Raw genomic sequence first — 18,314 nt, forward strand, 5'->3', positions numbered from 1 at the left:
GACATTTTATGTATTTATAAGTTTTCTTAATGACTCTAAAAATAAACTTACAAAAGGGCACCTGGGTGGCTCAGTTGGTCTAAGCAACTGATTTCTGCTCTTTGGTTCAGGTCATGATCTCACGGTCCTGGGATCAAGTCCCACGTCAGGCTCCTTGCTCAATGGGGAGTTGGCTTGTCCTTCTGCCCCTTCCGCTACTCATGCTCTCTCTCTCTCGAATAAATAAATACAATCTTTAAAATAAGCATATTCTAAGACTCTACTAGTCAACTTATTCTATTATTTGTCTCCATATTGTACCATGTATGGACACCTAAAGTCTTTGTTTAATTTGGATCATTAAACATAACAATTATTTTTTAAACAATGGCATTTGTCAAATCTACTACCTATCTTCACATCAATTCTTCAAGGCAAATACTGTTCTCATGTTACAGATAAACTATTTAAAGTGTTTAAGCGATCTTTTCATGGCTTATTACAAAGGGTATCTGCAAGGGTATCTGACAGGTATCAAAGAAGAGTAACAGTTCAGGTTTGTGGACAGGAGACTGAATTCTATCTTGGACACATCGGGTTTACGTTGCCTGCAGGATACCCAGATGCAGTCATATAATAAGAAGATGCACACAGATGTGGAACTTTGAAGAGAGTATTTTACCGAAGACACCAATTTGGAAGTCCTCAGTCGATGGCAAAAGGGGGCAAGTGGAGAATCTTGGAGATGCAGATAAATTTGGCAAGAAAAAAGCAAAGTGAAGAAAGAAAGGAGGAAAAAGTGAAAGAACAGTGGGTGATGTTTTAAGAAGTCAAGGAAGGAGACAATTTCAAGCCAGGACATTGATCGTTTAGCAATAAAGATACCTCTGGTGATCTTGCCTAAGAGAAGTTTCACTGGTGTTCTGGGGCACAAGAGATGTTTTTGTGGGTTGTTGAGCCACTGTCCTAATTAACAGGAAGAATTTAGAGAACAAATGTGCAAAATGGGAAGGACATTTTGCTACTTTCCTAGAAACAGTGGTGGCAAAGCTCCTGCAGAGGTGGGTAGAGGGACCAGGTAGCTTGCCATGGAGACTCTCAAAGGAGCCCTTGGACTTTGTACAGCCCTGGATTCAGCCTTATTGTAGGAGAACTAGGCACAGAAAGCTTCCTTCCTGTAGAGTGGATATGTGATGTCAATCAGGAAGGGCAACTGATAGACCTCTCCATTAGCCTACCCACCAAAGACTAAAATCAATGCCAAGCACTCACATACCATCTACCCTCTCCAAGCCATTATTAACTACTAAAACATACTCAACTATGAAGTGCGAAAACTACTAAACATGCTAAAATAAGAACTACTAATAAATATAAGAAACAAAACAATTACTTAGGACAACGACCGATGCTCTAGCCCACTGGCATGCCATTTCTGTCTGCCAAGAGCCAGGAGAAAATGGTAGGATTTTGGTTTTGGTTTACAACTGGTTAAGTTTTATCATTCTTATATATCTTTTTAATAAAAATCCATATATTGCATAGTAATAAGGAAAGTTCTGCATATATTACAGCTCCCCAATCACATGACCTTTAAACAACTCAGCCCTTACGCTCACCCCCAGCTGCATCGCCACATAAGGCATTCAGAGGAAAAGTGCAATTGTGATTTCTTGACGCCCAGAGATAATTACTACTACTATTTGAATCTGAAGGAGATAATTCTTTGTTCTGACTTTCTTTTGTTGAGCAAAAAAAGAACTATTTATATCTCAACTTTCCTTATGTTTTATATTCAAAGCGTTATCAGAACTACCAAGATCACAAGAAGCCTGTGGCATTTTCTTACACATGATATTCAATACTGAACTGAGTAAAAACACTTTTAATCCCATGAAATGAACAAATTTAGTACCAAGTACAAAGACATGTGTTTGGCATAATAAACCTCTCCTCCTTCCCAAGACATTCCGGAATGTTGGATTACTAGATGTCATCTACAACTCTGGAGTCTTGAAGAGGCTGAATTAAGGAAATGCTGCAGGGGGAGCTTGCTGGTTCCCTCCCTTGGATGACAGGTGTTCCTCTGCCTACCCACCGTCATAGTCACTCAGGCCTTCATTTGAGAAAAAAAATAATTGAACACCGGCTTTGCACACTGTTTTTTTTAAGACCTTGAACATTCAGAAGAGTGAAAATAATTCCTGCCATGAAGGCAATCACAGCCCAGTGGGAGAAGGTCGTCACTACAGCTTGAGAATTCCACCGTTTGGACAAAAATTGCTTTTGCTACCCAGGATGTGGGTGATGGGTGCATGGGAGTGTTCCAGGGCTCTCCCAGAGGCCTGATGGGGTGGGGTGGGGGGAAACTTGGGCTGGAGTTTTCTGCAGCTCATGTCTTCAAGATATTTCTCTTTTTAAATATTTTATTTATTTATTTGAGAGAGAGATACAGGGAAAGTGTGCATGAGTGGGGGGAGGGACAGAGGGAGAATGACAAGCAGACTCCCTGCTGGGTGCAGGCACCAACACAGGGCTTGATCCCAGGACCTGAGATCATGACCTGAGCTGAAGTCGGATGCTTAAGTGACTGAGCCAGGTGCCCCAAGATATTTCTGATTATAAACTTATTACATATAACTTTCTGCCATCAAGACACAAATTCGGTCACAAGAGAAAAAAGAAAAAAGAGAGGTGCCTGGATAGGTGAGTTAGCTAAGCACTGGACTCATGATTTTGGCTCAGGTCATGATCTCATGGGTCATGGGATCAAGCCCGCGTAGGGCTCCATGCTCAGTGGGGAGTCTTGGGATTCTCTCTCTCCCTCTCTTTCTGCCCTTCCTGCTGGTGCATGCTCTCTCTCTTTACCTCTCTCCGAAGTAAATAAATTTATAAACAAATAATAAATAAAAAATTAAAAAGGAACATTTCCTCTTGGAGGTGTAAAAGACATTAATCAACATCCCACACAGACTGATGATAAATAACCTCTATATCTAGACCTATATCTGTAAGTACAAAATCAATGAGGATATGAAATAAATTGGTAGTGAAAACTATTACTAGCAATGTACAAATGTAAGTTTTTTCTTTTACCACAGGATGAACTCTAAATGTAAATTTTCAAGTGAACATACAAATTCCTAGTTTTAAAAAAGCATTGACAATATTGAAAGTTAAGTATGTGTGAAATATTAAAATAACATCTTTAACATAGACTTTGAAGGGTAGAACCATATGATAATCTGTTTTTGTTTCTCCAGTGCATGGATAGTGCCTGAGACACAGGTCAGGCTGTTAACTCATCTGATTAAGGTTTGTTGAAATTTGAGAAATTGCTGGAAAGTCTCAGGCAACTAAATGTCCAGGATTTTGTGTATCTACTAAAATTGCAGGTTATTATGTATTTCCCTTAATTGCATGATGAAAGAATACAGTGCTTTTTGGTACAAGAGTTGCTGTATCCATGAATTAGTTACATAATGATACTTAAAAAGCATAATATTGGCCATTTAAATTTCCCGATTCTTTGTTTTCATTTCACAGCTATGTGAACTAGAGTACAGTAACATCATGATTGTGGAGAAATGACCTAGCCGTCAAGACAAATTCCCCAGAAGGGAGATATTTGGCATGAGTACAAGGGACTTATTTAACAAACCAGTCAGAAAAATTGCAACTAAATGCTCGTTATATGATATTAGACTAGCCTAGGGAATCAAGTGATGTTTTCAAAGAGGTTGCTGATAAAAATCACCCTCTTTAGCAAAATAAAATTATTTGATCCTTTTCACATACTTTGAAAAGTTGAAAACACTATACTGGGGTTTTGATTTCTACTATAATTAATGCAACACGGCTTAATTCACTTTTTTTTTTTCAAGATTTTTCCATCTGTTGGTGCCATAAACCCTTGAGCGAACTTGGGGATTTTTCTATCATCTTGTTTCACAGACAATATGGCAAAGATAACAGTTAACTCCATTTATTTCTCTCTGCTGAGACTCTTGGCTGTAATCATCTGTTTACTCCCATGGAAAATGGAGAGGAAATTATATACCACTTCAATCACACAGTTCTTTTCCCCTTTCCTCAAGCTTATAATGTGCATCTAATAAAATGTGCTGATATGTGAAATCCTAAACAAATATTTAATGAAGAATTATAGGTGCAAATGTATCGTCCTAGAGGAAATGGGTGACAGAGTGATATAATACACACTCGTTTTCCTACTTGTTTGAATCTGGTTGACCAGACATCCAAGTAACAATTCAAACAATAAATGATAATGTGGTTCTCTAGCCACAGATTCTGATCTCCCTGATTCAATGCCAATGCCAGTGAATGGCCTTTCCTATCATGTCCTAAATCCTAACATCGGGTGCTGCAAAGTGGGCTTTGTCTCCTTAACCCAAGTGTATGACGTATTCAAAACCCTGTAGATTCTACCATGTTAATCTATCTTTTGTATCTGACCCCCTCCTTCCACTGACATCCTGATTTTATCTTTCACATTACCAGCAGATGGATTTTTCCCCCAAATTAAAATGTGATCCTATTATCTTCTGCCAGTAACTCTGTGCTTGCCTATAGAATATAATCCTAGCTTTTCCCATTAGTACCAAGAGCCTTCATGGTCTCATCATGCCACTCGCTGCTTTTGCTTCTCTCTCATGGTACTTCCTCCAACCCCCTCTTTCAGCCACATCAAAATTCTGGAAGTTTGTGAACATTATGGGCTGTTTTGTTCATTCTGCTCTAATCGATCAAACATAACCCCTGCTTCTGATTTGTTCCTTTTTTAAAATTATTATTCAACAAATATTTACCGAAGACTTAGTATGTGCCAGATTCTGGGCTAAGTCTTGCAAACAAACAAACAAAAAATGAATCAATTAAATCTGCAACACTCCAAGAGCTCAGGGTCCTGAAGATGAGAGTGACATTGATCGGATAGTCATGACCTTAGCAGGACCTCAACTCCTGCCCTTCTTTGTACCACACTTTTATGTATTTCCCAATTATTTCACATGTACAAAAAAAATTTAAAAACCAATGAATTAATATAATTAATTTAAGATCTCAAGGATGAAGTAAAATTAATAGCCTGAAATAACTCCACTTTGAAAGAGAGACTACTATGAACATTTACAAACGATAACTTAATAAAAAGACAAGGTGCTAGACAAATAAATTTAGAATTGACCCTTGATAATGGCAGGGTGAGGAACAGTTGAAAATCCACACAGAACTTTGACTCCCCAAAAACGTAACTATTCATAGCCTACTGCTGACCAGAAATCCTACTGATAACATAAACATGCAATTAACACATACCTTGTTTCTTTTATGTATTATACACTGTATTCTTACAATAAAATAGAGAAAAGAAATTGTTATGAAGAAAATCATAAGAAAGAGATAAGAGAAAATACATTTGTAGCACTGCAGTGTGTGTGTGTGTGTGTGTGTGTGTGTGTGTGTGTGTATAAAGCATGTTTAAGTGGATCTGTGAAGTTTAAACTCATGGTGATCAAGGGTAAACTACAGACATCACAGGGGCAAATTAAAGAATCGCATAACCTGGAATATCATGGAAATCAAAATCACAGAGAAATTTACTAGTGACCAGTAACTGTGATAACTACTTGATTAATTTATAGGGTATGAATTTCAGGTCTATGTTAAAACCAGGAATCTTATTACTTTACTGGCACAAATATTAATATAAATGACTTGTATTGACAAACACAAGTGCTGTCCCACCTGCTTTATTTAATAAACAAAATATTTTCCATCGGCACATTATCTGCTAGTCAAGCTGGTAAAGTTATTAAAATGTTTCTTTTTGTGATTAACCTCTTGAAATCTTGTTTGTAGTATTAATTTACTAAGAAAAACTATCTCTCATAGAAAATACAAGGATTTACTCCATCCACTCCTTCCTGGAATTACTAATCAGAGACAGAGAAATTATTCCAATGTTATGTTTCATAAAAGGAGATTTCATTGAGAGTAATAGCATCAATCAAGTTGTTATGAGGTTATTTAGAGAATCAACAAACAGAACTTCAGTGCCAAATCCATGCCAGGTACTGAGCGTGATTCTAGGCACTACCATCTATTAAATTACTCTGAGCCCTATGTTAAATACAACATTAAAAATTACAGATTAGGTTTAGATTCCGTGTCCTCAGATTATCATATGACTCTATAAAAACCCTTTTGCAGGTTGAACTACAAGGAAGGGTAGTGTTGCAAAAAGGAATGTGACCATTCGAAATGTGTTTTATGTAGAATCTGAAATTGTATCCCATCCTTTACCATAATATGACCAGATTACACACATTAAACGTTTCTTTAAATGCTATTTTTAGTAAAACTTTATAGCTGATAGTTGTGAAAAGTACTATGTGTCAGGCATTATATTTAATCTGTGTGTGTGTGTGAGAGAGAGAGATTTGGAATCAATTATTCAGGAAACTTATTTCTTATTTTCTAAATGTCCATTATTTGTTAACTCTTGATCAAAAAGTGGAAAAGAGAAATAAGAGATGACCTTCCTGCCCCCCCTCGAATACTATTTCTCCTACAAATCGATAAAAGCAAACAAAAATCTGGCCAAGACCAAGACCATTCACTAAAACCAGTTATGTGATATTAGGACCATAGCTGTTATCTATGTGTGATGATTATATGATTCTCTATTTCATTAATCAAACCCCATGAAAGGCTTGGGAGAATTTAAATGTCTTCTATGAGCAGAAGAACAATGCATGCCTTTTTATTTGGAAGAGATAAAGAGAGAGTAATGGATCAAAAGGAAATTTAATAAACTGGAATTTGGGGTAAGAAAATGGCAGAATAAAGGTGAAGAAAAGGAAAGGAATGATAGAAATACAAAAAAAAAGATAAGAGGAAAACATAAAACAATCAAGGATGAAAAGCTAGAGAATATTCTCTGGCTCTGGCGTCACACACTCACAGAGAGAGAGGCCCCATTTAATAGAACAAGAGATAGGACATGAGAGTATTAAGTGTATTGCTACAAATCACTACTTTATTCCTGCCGCCAGTTGGCAAAATGAAACACTAATAAAATAATAAAATATACAATAAGTATTTCCCCTTTGGGGCCCATTTCTAAGCAATTAATTGGTAAAAAAACAAACCCTCCACCACATACAGGGCTCTGTATACGGCCCTTTACTTTTTAATCAGTACATGCCATGACTTCTTCCAAATTCAGATCATACTTGATCAATACTTCATTGTACATGAATTTTATACGGTCTCTAAGGATTTCAAATCAATTCGAAAGCAGGTAGGTCATTCTTACCTAACACAAATTCACAAGGGAGATAAAGATAAAATAATTTTTAAACAAACTTACTGAATCTGTGCCATTAATTAAAACTACATCAATTTCTTCTCTTAGAACTGTCACGCTGCCTTCCTCGCCTCACCTGGAATGGTGAACGCATATTGCATGAGACAATAATTGGCTTTTTGGTGGTTGTTGTACAGTATGTCTCAAATCATAGCACTACTTGCAAATGGATTTAATGAGTGTAAATCATGTTCCCATCGGCTCCACATCCAAAATGTCATCAGATCTACTCTCTCCTTTTATGATACTTTAACAGAAAAAAAAAAAAAAAAAAGAAAAAGGCAACAAATTTTCCAGCATGTATGTGGCAACATAATTGACAGTTACCTTAATGAAGTTAAAATCCTCTACGATGCTTAATGAGGTTTGGTATACCAATTCAAAAGCCCAGAATAAACTATGTTCCACAACCCATCTGGCACCACACACAGTCAAACGCACAGCGCTGTCACATCCAACGATAGCATCGCGATCATCTACCATCATTGCCGTCCCGACTACTCTGGGCAATCTGAAATAACAAGTCAACGGCTATAACGAACCTCTGGAAGTCCCCTTACTTGTAGATATGTATTCCACGAAAACAGGGAACAATAAATCATCGGAAAATCAAAACGATAATATGACTGAAGCAACAGAAAATAAGTTTACATGACACCTTTCACAGTCCGCCAAACTGGATGGAGTGAGAAATGGAAAACCATGACATAGTCTCTAAAATGCAATGATCACTGCATAGTTTTAATATCTGTCCTCGGGTCTTCGCCTCTTAGCTGTACTAGCTCTATTTTGCCCTCCAACTAAAATCATAAACCCCTTTCTGGCGCTTCTCTTCATAACCTCCATAACATCACTGACACACTTCTCTCGGGGATACACGTTGTAATACGGTTCACAATTCTTTACTATCATCCGTTGCCCGCACTAGACTGTAAAATCTTCCAGGACCAGACCCTAGTTTAATTTGTGACATTGTGTGTGTTGCCTAACAAGAGCTGAATCCCTATAATTTCTTGAGGGGAGGGTCCTGATTACATTCCAGGTGGCCCCTCATACACTGTGTCATCCAAGGGAAGGTGACAGCTCTCTTGGTCCAGGGGGAACCATGGATTGTAGCTGAACATTACAATTCCCTTCTGTTTCCAGTGATTGCTTTAGGCAGAGGGGTTAGGCACAACACCGGCTAATGAGAAGTAAGGGGTGGCTTCTGGAAAAGGTTTATTAAGCTTTTAAACAAGAATCAAGGAGGAGTTGACCACTCCTTCTTCAGAGAACTTTTGAGTTTCATGTGATACCTCTAACTGCAGAAATGCTTTAGTAACCACGAAGAGAGTTTGCTAGACACAAGAAAGATAGGGGGTAAAAAAAAAAAAACCCCAAAAAACAACAACTGGCTTCTTGCTTTTATTAATTGATTCCTGAACCACCATCCCTGGAGTTATGTCTTCTTGGTATGAAAGATAATTGATATTTTTTGGTTGTTTATACCTGATTGGTTGGAGGTTTCTGATATTTGCTGTCAAATATCTCTGACGGAACACAGATTTTTCCACTTTACCGAGCAAGTTCTCAAATATTCTAAGTGAATAATTAACTCTGGTTTCAATGCAGAAGGTGAAAAATTTACAAAATATGCATAAGAAAACCACTTTATAGGATTTCTGAATAAGCAATTACAACATCAACTTCCAGTGTTCAAGGTTCTAGCAAGTCTAATGTATTACAAAGACGATGGGTTAAATCCACAAGGCACTTATCTTCTGTCTTATTAACAATAAATTTCTAGATTAGGGAAGGAAAAAAGCAGAACATTCAATTTCTGCTGCTTCATATTTGCAGTACTGAGTGTAAGGCACAAGTTAAATATAAAAAGAAATCTAACTTGCTATTTCTGTCTTGATCTAGATATGAAAGGATAAAACATTAAAAGTTGCTTATAAAGTTCCCTTCCTGACATTCAAATTTAATGAATACTCTCTTGATTCTTAATAGTGTGGTTCATTTTTCAAATAAAGAGCCCAGAGTAGTGGAGACCAGGTGAGGAAGGATATTACACCAAGTTCTTCACAAAGGAAATATTGCACACTGCTCATTTCAGGTTCTTTTCCTATCAAATGTCATCATCTTTCTTGATTATTACCAAGCAGAAAGAGCCTGTTATGTGACAGACAGCATTGAAATTTTGCTTGCAGCCAGAGGCTAAGTAGAAAATTGAAAATACACAGGTGTAAGAAACAGTTTTCTGATTTCTATGCAAATCTATCTGTCCCACCTGAGTTTATTAATCAAATCATTATTTTTGTCAGGTTACCCATGAGTTCCCTCAGAGGTTTTCAAAAATAAATGATCAAAGATAACTGGGGAAAAAGGAAGAATGATTTGACCAGGAATAAAATATATACAACAACAATATACCCCTCAAGAAAACATTTTCCTCTGGCTAAAAGTATAAACAAGAATCTGTCAATAGTTATAACTCTCTTATTTTACATGAAAAGTGGAGGAGCCAACAAATAATTAAAACTTAAAGTGTTCATACCTTTTGACCCATTGATTCTGTAACAGGAAAGCTATTCAAAATTATTAGTGCAGAAAAACCATTTTTAGATGTTCATTACTGCATCGTAATAAAACACTTTACCATCAAAATAATTGTCAAATGATGAGTGATATGGCACAGAAATTGCTGTTAGACTGTGAATTTTCTGAGGACATGAACCACGTCCATCTTGCTCACCTTCAGCTCTTAGCACATTGCCGGGTAGAGAAAATTCTCAGGAATCTTGATTCATTTACTCACTCGGGCATTCTCCTTATTCATTCAACAATCAGGTATCAAGCCTTATATCCCTCCCACAAATCGTGCCAGTCACTGGTGACTCAAGGGACTGTAAGAAGGGGTTTTGTCTTCAGGAGGTTATCGTTGGTGTTGCAGTTGGGGAAGGAAGGGGGAACAACACACAAATGCTGAGAGGATTGCTCATGCTTTGCAGGGGTCTGACGGTGGTTTTCGGAATAGACCATGAAAACCAGGCTGTTGGTTTTTTACCAATGGAAATAAAGAGAAAAGTGATAAAAGTTAAAAGCAAAAATGGAGGAATTCACTTAGCTTCCACCATCAAGAGAAGTCTATGATGAAGCCTGGGAGGACTGTTCGCATAGGTGGGAAGACAGATCTCTGCCGGTCACACAGTCAGGGAAGGGGAGGAACTTGAGGAGCTGGATGAAAAGGGGCCCAACAAATACTTGAATGAATGAATGTCTCAAAGATGTGAGAGAATATGAGGTGGAAAAAAGGCTTCTAAGGGTTTCCATTTGTGATGGACACTTCTTCATGTTGGAATACTTTCTGATTTGCTTTTTACTAGGTTCTCCTGCTCTTTCTTTTTGATTTGTGATAGAGATGCAGATGAAAGGTCTTGGAGGCTGGCTGACTGCTGCTGCTAAGACCTAGAGCCAGTTCAATGTTCAGAACTCCACGCAGGGAAGTTCTCATGGTGCACGGCGGCTGGAGGGGAGCAAGATGGCTCTGGGGTCTATTCTCCGGACAGAAAGAAGGCCTATGTGAATCAAGCAGCACTTTAGAAACACTTCCCTGTTACTCTGTTTACTCTTCATCTGAAAACAGATCAGAAGGGTCAACAGGAGTCAATTTCAAAAAATAGTGCATTTTCTGGAATGCTGACAGGTAAAGAATCATGAAGAGAAAACCAAGCCGTTTAATTTACTTTGATTTTCATACACAGCCATGGTTTTCAGCTTTTTTTTTTTTACTTTATGTTTTTAACGTGGTAAGAACAACATGATAACACAGAATGATCTGGTATTCACTCAGAAATAAAATTGTAGAACACGTCTATAAAGGGTTTACAAATATACAGCCTTCCTCAATAGCAATCATATGAAATATTCTATGAAGTATTATCATAAATATGAATATATTCATTTGATTTTCCCTTATGAATGCCTGTGAGAAACATTCATTTAGAGCTTACTTATTACCCAATTAGGTCATAAATAGGATACATGCATGTGGATGTTTCTGTATTTTTCAGTGAGCCACAAAGGACATAAATATGAAATATTGAAATCAAACGGCTTCCATGGGCTCTTCCTTGGTGCTTTGTGTACTCATAATAAAGTCCTATAATTTATTTTAAAGGCAGGGAATGCGGGGTTCAAAAGTTTAACAAGACTGTGACTTTCAGAAGATTAGACACAGTAAACCAATATAATTGCTATACCCCACAGCCCGAGTCAATTCAGGCAAAAAATAAGTATTTTTATCATAACATTTCCTTTCTCAGAGACTAAATCAGTTCCAATTACATATTTTACATTCTGTACTTGTGTTTGACTTAAAAAAAAAATTCTAACAAGTTGTTCAATATTCATCATCGAATATAATAACACATGCCATTTATTTCTTGGGCCATTTGTTCAGTGGACTTAATATTGGGATATAATATAATATTAGACATATTTAGCACAAAGAAAAAAGTGATTGCCTGAACAAACAAGACTATCAGTCAGAAAATTACTCTTTATAATTATGAACCAAATCCTTGGGGCACTAGGAAGATTCATGGATCTTGAAAATATGTCAAATGTTTGGCCCAAGGGCAGTTTTCTCATGGGATCTGGGCTTTTGTATAGGACAACTGCTTAGAAAAAGACGACTTGCGGAAGTCAAGGCGTGTTCAGGTGGTACTATATCACTCTAAGTATACTCCTATGTATTCTAGTACATACATAAATGTTACAATTTTCATACTATCCATATCCTATGAATTCAATTATTTATCTCCAAATATTACATGCAAGAAAGAACAGAACAGGGAAGGGAAGGGATGGGATGGGATGGGAAGGGAAGGGAAGGGAGGGAGGGAGGGAGGGAGGGGGAGAGAGAGAGAGAGAGAGAGAGAGAGAGAGAAAGAAAGAAAGAGAAAGAAAAAGAATGAAAAAGAGAAAGAAAGAAAGAAAGAAAGAAAGAAAGAAAGAAAGAAAGAAGAAAAGGAAGGAGGGAAGGGAAGGAAGGAAGAGGGAGGGAGGAGTGAGGACGAGATAGAAAGAAACTCAACACAGTTAAGTAGAAAAAAAACCATTGAATAGAAAGGCCAGCATCTAGCTCTGACCCACTGTGGGACTGTGGCAATGTGAGTAAATCAATGAATGTCTTTTGGATTCCAATTTTTTTCCATAATATCAATGGTTTAATTATATGGGTTTTAAGTTCAGAAATCCAAAGATTTGTGATTCTGAATTCCCATTTCCCACTTATACACTATCACTCACTTGATACTGCAGTGGGAGGAAGCAGATAAAAATGAACAAACAAGTAAAATAATCGTAACTATGGTAGGCAGAAGAATGTCTCCCTAAAGATGTCCACATCCCGATTCCAGGAAAATATTAATTATATCATATTATTATATTATACTGTATTGATTTTATAAATTTTTAATTTTTTAAAAAAAGATTGTATTTATTTATTTGAGAGTGAGAGAGAAAGCATGAGAGTAGGGTGGGGGGCAGAGGGAGAAGCCGACTCCCCACTAAACAGGGAGCCCAATGTGGGACTTGATTCTGGGACTCTGGGATTATGACCTGAGCCAAAGGCAGATGCCCAACTGACTGAGCCACCCAGGTACCCCTGATTATATAGTTTTTTTTTTAAATGGAGAGCTACAAAGGTCATGACATTAATTCTGAGTCTTTTTATATTTAATGTTTCTTGTTTATGTTATAAAACGTTACTCTATATCTGAAAGCATATCTAGATTGGTCAAGATACTCTTTTTCTAGCCATTGAAAGGCAAGTTATAATGTATAAGTATGTATAGATTGTAGGTACATTTATGAAACTAGGTTAAAGAATGTATTTTCAGGGGGTGCCTGAGTGGCTCAGTCAGTTAAGCACCCAACTCTTAGTTTCAGCTCCAGTCATGATTTCAGGGTCGTAAGATCAAGCCCCATGCCAGGCTTCCAAGCTCAGTGTGGAGTTTGCTTCGATTTCTTTCTCCCTCTCCCCTGCACATGCTCTCTCTCTCTCTCCCTCCCCCCCCCCAAATAAATAAAATATTTTTTAAAAGAAGGATGCATTTTCAGGACCCTGGAAATAGCCCAGTCAGGACTAATCCACAGAGCACTGACATAGAGTCAGGAGAAAAGAAAAGATAAGGAAAGAAAAGAAGAAAAGAAGAAAAGGGGAGGGGAAGAGAGGGGAGGAGAGAAACAGCAGTAGAGTGCACACGGGGTTGAATGAAGGTTGACGATTAAGCATGTTTCCTCTCACTTCAGCCACGGGAGGGACTCCACGCAGTGACACCCCTGACCTCAGTCTGCCAGTCCCTCATTCTTCCCTAAGAGAAGAAGTTTGAATGATCTTCATGTGAATTTGGAAGAGGGGACAGTCACACTTGGCTTAGCTGCCTCCCCTCTGCAGGTCTCTCTGCTCAGACACGTATTCTCATGCACTAGGTCGTGAGCAGAAGAGAGTCTGCACCAGAAACAGAGGCAGCCCTTTGTCCCTCACTGCTGCAGACTTGGGTGCTGAGTCTTTTCAATCCCAAAGAGATAGATCCGCAGAACAATAGGCCCAGACCTCTCCTCTAGCTTTGATCAGTAATAAAGGTGACGTCTTGCTATCATTGTGCTGGACCTTCATGTAAATCTCAAATGGTTCCTAACACAGGTAAGAGGAGCAGTATTCATCGTGTACCCTGAACCCTAACAAACAGCACGTTAGATACTTTTTATTTTTCCATGCATGTGTTCAGTCTTCATGCAACCAGTAGTTGAGCGCTAGCAAGAGACAGACATGATTACCACCCACTGAGTTAATATTCCAGGGAGAGGAAACAGCGAAAAACAGGTCAGCAGTAAGTAAACGAATTGTCATTGTGGTAGGCAGAATAATGGCCCTCCAAAAATATCCACATCCTGATCGCAGGCATCTGTGACTATGTTAGGTTACATGGAAAAGAGGAATCAGGATTTCAGAGGAAATAGTAATTGCTCCTCAATGCCCCTTGAGATGGGAAATCATTCTGGATTATGCAGGTGGGCCCAAGGTAATCATGTGACTCCATTAAATGCATGCAGGAGAGACAGAAGAGCCAGGGTCAAAGTCGTCCTAGGTGAGAGACTTCCCCAGCCATTGCTGGCTTTGATGGTGGAGGGATCAGGTACCAAGGAATGTAGGCCACCTCTAGAACTTGGGAAAGGCAGAGGAATTTGCCTCTGGAGCCTCCATAAAGGAACACAGCCCAGCTGACTCGATTTTAGACCAGTGAAACCCATTTCAGATTTCTGACTACAGGGATTACAATACATTCGTGTTTTCAGCCACTAAGTTTGTATGTGTCTCAGCAGCAATGGGAAACGAATATAGTAGTCATGAGCGCTACGGAGACATCTCTTAATGAGACAGAGCACACCTGGGAGAAGGTGGGCGCTGTGTCTTGCACTTCATGTGATTATGTCGTTTCTGTGATTATGAAGACATGAGGCCAGATGAAAACCATGCGGATCTGGGAGGCAGATGGGCTAGTGAGGACTAAACCCAACCATGTAGCCAAGTAAGTGATATCCCATCCCCTCTGTTGATCATCAAATTGTAGTCTGTTTACTTTTGAAAGTTTATCCTTGAAAATTCAGAAATCCTGTAGTTCATTTGAGGAAATCATCTCAAAGGATAAAGCTGTACAAGGAAATGTAAACTATAAATCTCCCTTCCAAAACGCACAATGGAAAATATCATTGGAAAGATTTTGTTACTTATACCATTATGTCTGGAAGAACTTGTAATTCAGACTCTACTAACGCAAGAGAAACTGTGTCCTTATTTCAAGATAACTCTGATATTTCTAAATTTCTATTTGCTCTCAGAATGACAAACGTTTTCTAAGTTCAAAACCCTTCAGTATATCAACTTGTAGCAAAGCACTGTGAATTCGAAAACAAACCATTACCCAAACTTATGCTGGTTAAAGCTGGCTACTCTCCTTTTGAAATATCAAGCTAAGATCAAAGGGTTCTATTTCAATATTTTGTGTTAATCAAAACTGTTTCTTTGTAGTAAAACCTTTGCCAGAAAGAGATGGTCATATCTAATGAAATACAATTACGGGGATTTTTTTAAAGGAATGCCAGAGACTGAAAATAAATGCGGAAGATATTTGGGACAATGATCAAATTCTTCCCTGAAAAATCTCACTGCAAAGTATTAGCATTGTTTGCAAATAATCAATTAAGAATGGCCTGAGGATACCATTATAACTACAGGATAATTTAAACTAAATGCGTTTGATAATGCCCCTGTACCTTCTTTAATTCTGTGTTCTATTTCCCCAAACTTTTAAAAAATTCTAACTGTGCATGTTCATTTCATCTAATTCTGGTGTTCTTTTGAAATAGACATGCTTCATACAAACCCACAATCATCTTCCTCTTGGGGTTTACAGTCCTTGAAAATGGCTCCTTGTACCTCATAAAATTACAAGTGTCTCCTTTACACTTTCCATTTTATCTGCTTAACAACAATAATAGCACTTTTTGAAATAATAGCATTTTTAACTTCTCCTGTCTGAGGGTTACCAGAACATTGGCATATTCAAGTAAAGATGTTTTTAAGATAATGTCTCTCCAAGTATCCTAAGGAAACCATTTCCTGGTAATTAGAATCCAACCAGGAGTTCATTAGTACTATTATAAAAGAAAATGACCCCTTTTCAGAGAAGAAAAGCAAGTAATCACCATTTTATGGAAAAGATGAAATAAACAACTGATAGCCATGATTAGAGCACTTGATTGGAATTTTCTAAGCGTTTAATGCATTTATTGTCCAAAAAAAGGAGGAGGTGGCGGGGGGGGGGGGGGGATATTTTTGTCTTTCATCTATTCTAAGATTAAAACCAAGGAAGAATGAATACCTTTTCTTACAGTACATTCATGACCAGGAAAAAGTGAAGGTCTGACCCTGGCAGTTAATTCAAAAAGAGATTTCACTGAGGGGGAAAGAGGTGTCTTCCACTGTCACCAAAAACCCTGACAAAATAGCCGGCTGTCATTGGATAAATTATAACTCAAGACTAAAGTTATTAAAGTGAAAACGTTAAATATTTTCACGGATGCTGATCCTGTGCAGAGAAACATCAGTGTTTTCCTCCATTCGTAGGAGCCAAAAACCTATCAGGAGCCAACTGGGAAGGAGACACGAGTCTCCCTGGGCCATTGGTTTATAACCTGCCCCTCGAATCGGAGCCTAGTGATGATTTCCCAGCCACCAAGCCTTATTTGGAAATGCCACAGAATGGCCCCTCACCCTTGGGAGCCCCCTGAAAACTGTGTCTTACCTTGTTTCTCTCATGATTTGAGCGAAGACAAGTCCCTTTATTAAGATCTGTTTCCTTTCGTTTTCCTTTTGTTTTCGCCCTTATCAAAAATGGCGCCTACTCCTGAGTCTTATCCATGGTTTGCAACGTAAGAGGCAACGCTAGACACTTCCTCAAGCTCTTTAGCAAACATCCTGGGAGAATTACTTGCAGCCGTAAGAAGCCTTCCTTAGAAAAGCAGAACAACAGGCAGGCAGACGGGGAGGCTCTTGCCTTAACGTTTGTCTGCTTTTAAGCCCGTAAAACATTCAGACTGGTGAAAACTACAGAACACTTGGCACACGACAGTTTTAAATGAACGCAAACCTCCTTAGAGATCATCACTTCCCTATAGGAGCTGGAGAGCTTTAGGCCATTATTTAAGAAAATAATGCAAGATTCCTAATGCCCAGCGTTCTCCTGCCTGGCATTCTGATGACGCTGAACTGCCTACAAAGAAATACACGGGTTTGGGAGGAGATGAGAATTAGGGGCGAGTCACAACTCTTAACGCTTAACACCTGGGAGACCTAGGGCACGTAAACAACCTCCGAGAGCCCCGGGGTCTTGTAACAAGAGGAAGCAACATTTACCTTCCAGATGAGCAAGATAGCAGCAGCTTCCCCTCAGCTTGACCAAACTATTGACAGCTTTCTTCCTGACCACCGCACTCCGTCTTCGGAGAGCTTGTCCTTTAGACAACTTTCAGTTATAAACTCGTTCTCTGCCCTTTGAGATGGGAATCTTCTCCCTGCCTCCTGCCAGTCTTACCACGCGGCACGTCTTCCGCAATCTAGAGCCCTCCTCCGGAACCATAATCAAGACTGACACCACCTGTGCCCCTAACTTTGCATCTCCGGAGGCGGGGGGTGGGGCCTGGGGAACCTAATTTCAATAAGCACCAAACAGCCCAAACAGATGGTCTAATCACATTGCCCACCCCCCCCCAGCTCACCACAGTGCAGAACGCTTGTCTGCCTTTTCAGCTGGGGTGGGGTGGGGGGAGTTCAGTCTTTTTTCCCTTATTGCTAGAATCTTGACCCCTACTGCACTTGCCTTGCACTGTCGTCCCTGCCTGTTGAACCTATCCAGTGCGATTTTTCTTTGACAAGAGTTGTTCTAAAGATGAAATAATGCAGTGAATGTAAGATACCCCACGTGGTTTCTTAATAAACGTTACCTTCTCTCTCCCTCTCTTTGAAAGCACACGATTCTTCTCTGACCAGAGGTCCCTGAAAATCCCAAATGGCTCTTTTCAAAGATCAGTATAGTGTTATGATAGTGTAAAAAACTTAAAAAAGAAAAATCCCGTGAGTGTGTTTTAGTGGAAAAAGAGCGTCAAGGAAACTAACAGCAAGTTCTATTTCCAGCATCTGCTCAACGGGCTTGAATGGCCCACACATTAGCACCAATAACAATGAGGGGCCTTGACAGGTACCTACTGGTCAGAGGACTGGAAAGGTCTCCAGCCTCCACACAGTGCCATCAACATCACAAGCAGAAAGGGCAAATAGGTTCCCACAGCCAAACTGCAAGTTTTGTTTTCAGGAAGTGATAAAATCATGAAGCAA

At 38.8% G+C, this 18,314-nt stretch overlaps 1 long non-coding RNA gene across 1 annotated transcript in view; it reads right to left on the reverse strand.

Annotated features, from left to right (window-relative positions):
• LOC123790425 (uncharacterized) overlaps positions 1–17,534 on the reverse strand; it is an 86,020-nt gene extending 68,486 nt beyond the window's left edge. Inside the window, exon 1 of the long non-coding RNA XR_006779083.2 lies at positions 17,337–17,534. This is a non-coding gene — a long non-coding RNA (uncharacterized LOC123790425). The remainder of the gene's footprint in view (positions 1–17,336) is intronic.
• Between the last annotated feature and the right edge of the window lie 780 nt (positions 17,535–18,314).

This window comes from Ursus americanus, chromosome 5 (assembly GCF_024610735.1).
Source record: "Ursus americanus isolate L20-20 chromosome 5, mUrsAme1.1.p, whole genome shotgun sequence".
In the NCBI taxonomy this organism is placed as follows: domain Eukaryota; kingdom Metazoa; phylum Chordata; class Mammalia; order Carnivora; family Ursidae; genus Ursus; species Ursus americanus.